Source organism: Cotesia glomerata, linkage group LG7, assembly GCF_020080835.1.
Source record: "Cotesia glomerata isolate CgM1 linkage group LG7, MPM_Cglom_v2.3, whole genome shotgun sequence".
Lineage (NCBI taxonomy): Eukaryota > Metazoa > Arthropoda > Insecta > Hymenoptera > Braconidae > Cotesia > Cotesia glomerata.
The window spans coordinates 1,563,009-1,566,891 of NC_058164.1; positions in this window are offsets into that span (position 1 = coordinate 1,563,009).

The following is a 3,883-nucleotide window of genomic DNA, read 5'->3' on the forward strand; positions in this document are numbered from 1 at the left end:
GTAACTAATGTAACTGATACAAAATTGACGGTAAGTTGAATTTTATACAAAAATAATTAGTATTTCTTTTCATAAATTTACTTCATTAATCTACCGAGTAACTTTTTAATGATTATAATTAAAGTAAGTTTTAATTGGATGAAATAGAACAAATACACTGTTGATCAAATTAAACTTCAATAGTTAACTTTAATGATCACTTGACGTTTTACTCGGAACAAATAAAAAAAAAAATTATTTTTTGAATTAGTTCTTTTTTTACGGTAGATTGAAAAATTTGACAGAGAAGACTGTATATAAATTATAGTCTTCTTTAATTTTAGGAATGAAAATTAATTTAACAGATATTTTATAATTTTAAGAATTTTTAAAACAAATAAATTATGTTAAAAAATTAACATGAAGAAATTTTTGAAAATTAAAAATGTAATTTGTTTTTAATAATTTTTTGGAACAAATTTTTTTGTTAAATTAATTAAAAAATGGTCAAGTGATTATTAACTTAATGTCATATTTGAGGAAATTAATTATTCTATTACTTTAATGTGGATTTAATTGTACTTTTGAAAAATTATAAATTTTTAGAAAAATGCTTATAAAATAAATTTATGGATGAAATATAACATTGAAAATATTAAAATTGCAGTACAATAATTTTTTGAAATTAGATAAGTAAGATGCAATTATATTTATCTCGGAAGAAATAAAAAAAATCTGGAAAATGGTTGACCCTAAAGGCCATCCCTGCAACTTCCCGCCAATTCCATACCTAAACGCTTGAAATTGTACTTATGACTTTTCTGAGCTCTTCGAGCTCAAAAATACTATTTTTGTGTTATTTTGAGCTCTCCGAGCTCAAAGAAATAGCTTTTGTATGCTTTTGAGCTCTTCGAGCTCAAAAGTCTGATAGAAGTTTAATAAAACAGTATTTTTTGAATTTCCAAGCTGCAATAATTTATAAATGAATGAATCGATTGTCATGCGGTTGGCAGAATTCCACGCAATTTTTAAGAATCTATGATGTACTTTTGAACACAAACTGATTGAACTAAAAATCTTAGAGAAATTTAAAAAATTCACTTTTTTCGAATTTTTTCGACAACGATAACTCACGAACCAATCAACCAATTTCCACGTTCTTGGTGGCAATCGACGTGATTTTTTGAGCTCTAATAATTATTTTATTTTGTCAAAAACGATCCGAAAAGAAATCTCGAAGTTATGTGAAAAAAACACTTTTTTCGAAATTTTTCGTTTTCGATAACTCTTGAACCAATCAACCGATTTTAATGAGACTGGTGGCAATCAACGTGGTTTTTCAAGCTCAAGAGCTGATTAGTTTTTGGAATTGATCGGTGAAGCCGTTTAGAAGTTATTCTAAAAAAACGATTTTTTTTTAATTTTATTTTTGAGATTTCTCAAAATTTAGCAAACCGAATCGATTCAAATTTTCACGAAATTTAATGGCACGGATAATCTTTGGATCGCCACCTATTTCGATCCGATCGGCCGAGCCATTCAAAAGTTATAAGAGGTTTACACACACACACACACACACACACACACACACACACACACACACACAGCCGCACGGACACCATCGCAGGAATAGTCAAGGAAGCTTCCTGTGATCTTAAAACGTCGAGATCTGATGAAAACTCGATTTTCGCAAAACGGGGTAAAACCAATAACTTCTCGATTTTTGAAAATTTTCAATTTTCTTAGTGGGAAGTTAAAAATTATTTTTTTAATTAGTTCCTTTTACGATGGATTGAAAAATTTGACAGAGAAGACTATATATAAATTATATTTTTCTTTAATTTTAGAAATAAAAATAAATTTTGCAGATATTTTATAATTTTAAGAATTTTTAAAACAAATAAATTATGTCAAAAAATTAACATGAAGAAATTTTTAAAAATTAAAAATGCAATTTTTTAAAAATAATTTTTTGGAACAAATTTTTTTGTTAAATAAATTAAAAAATAATCAAGTGATTAACTTAATTTCATATTTTGAGAAATTAATTTAAAGTGGATTTAATTTGTACTTTTGAAAAATTATAAATTTTTAGAAAAATACTTATAAAATAAAATTTATTGATAAAATATAACATTGAAGATATTAAAATCGCAGTACAATAATTTTTTGAAAGTAAATAAGTAAAATGCAAATATATTAATAAATTTATGTTTGTTAATAACTTTGTAAAGAGTAAAATTACTAAATAATAACAAGTAAAACTTTATAAATAAAGTTACTATGAAAAGATAGAAATTATTTAACTTGACGCGCTCATCAGCAGTTATAACTTTTTGGAAATACAATATAGTTTATAAATCACTTTTATAACATCACTTCGAGAGATTTCGGGGAGAAGTTTATTTGTTAAATTGAATTTCGAAAAGTTTGATTAAATTATTTGTTATTCTAATTAATAAAAATTTATTCAAAGCTATTCAACTTCAATTACAATAAAAATTCCCTCTATTTTTTTACTATAAAATACCATGAACTCTAACGTTGAAGATTTTATCAAGAATTCTATAGAATACTATACAATTGGTTTGCTGAAGCTTGAAAAAAAATTTCATTTTAACGTAAGTCAATATTCTAGTACCCAATATTTTATTCCAAGCACAGAATAAAATAATTAAATTGTACAAAACATGAAATGTTCGATGAACCGTTATGTCCTGAGAAATACAAAAGAAATTACACAAACGATTTCATGAAGAATTTTCCTCTTTTCTTCATGTTTTTCTTTTCCCTCTGTTATTATATAAGCTATTTAAAACAGTGAAATAAATCAACATTTTTCTCATTTCAGATACAAGATTTATTTTCATACTTCACTGCGGTATTATCTTTACACCATCTGGATGGTCACAAAATCGATAAACTTTTTAGTTAAATGAAAACAATAAATATTGATATTAAAATTGTATAAATATCATCGTTTTAAAAATTCAACTAATAAGTTAAAAAATCGAATACAAACTGTATTCAATTAACAGCACAATTAGCTAATTTATTTATGGCTGTGTTTGTAAAAAAATTTCAAACGATTAACTTTTAATTTTTGTTTAATTAATAGTTAGGATTAACAGTAATTAAATAAAATAAAAATTATTTGCATTTACTTTAAAAATTAAAACTTCTCCCCATCAAATATTTATATTTCACTATTTTAATCGCATCAATATATAAAATACTTGAATAATAAAACGCACTGAGCTGAAAAATTAAATTAAAAATTAATTAAAAACTTCATTGTGTTATTATCGTATTTTTTAACGCCTCTGTTTGCTAATTAGTAAAAATTCTCTCTGTTCTACAACTCGATGCTTTAATTTATGAAAATGTTATTCTATTAGATTATTTACGAATTCAACGAACTTAAAGTCTATTAATTTACTCATTTGCATTTGAACTATTTTCATTATAAATTCAATATCTAAATCATCGGAGTAACTATAAATAGTATTTAAAAAATAAAATTTTAACTTTTCCTTTAAATTTAATTCTTAAATACTAAAACTTTTAGTGTAAATTACTTTATAAAAAATAAAATAAAATGAGCATTATATCAAATTATATTTTTAGTTTATATTTTAGTGATCAATTACCTTATTGAAAAGAAAAGTTTTCTTTATTTTTTTTTTACCCACTTTTAGAAAGTATTTAGCAATAATAATGCAAAACACTAGTAGAGCGATAGTACACGAGTAGTGTTTGTAAATTTAATAAGGAATAGATAAATTGAGTGAATCCCGGAAAAAAATTTTTAACTTATGAAAAATTCATATTATTCCATTAAAATTATTATAAAATAAAAACAATAATAATGAAATTTTTTTAAATTTTTTTTTATAAAAAAAAA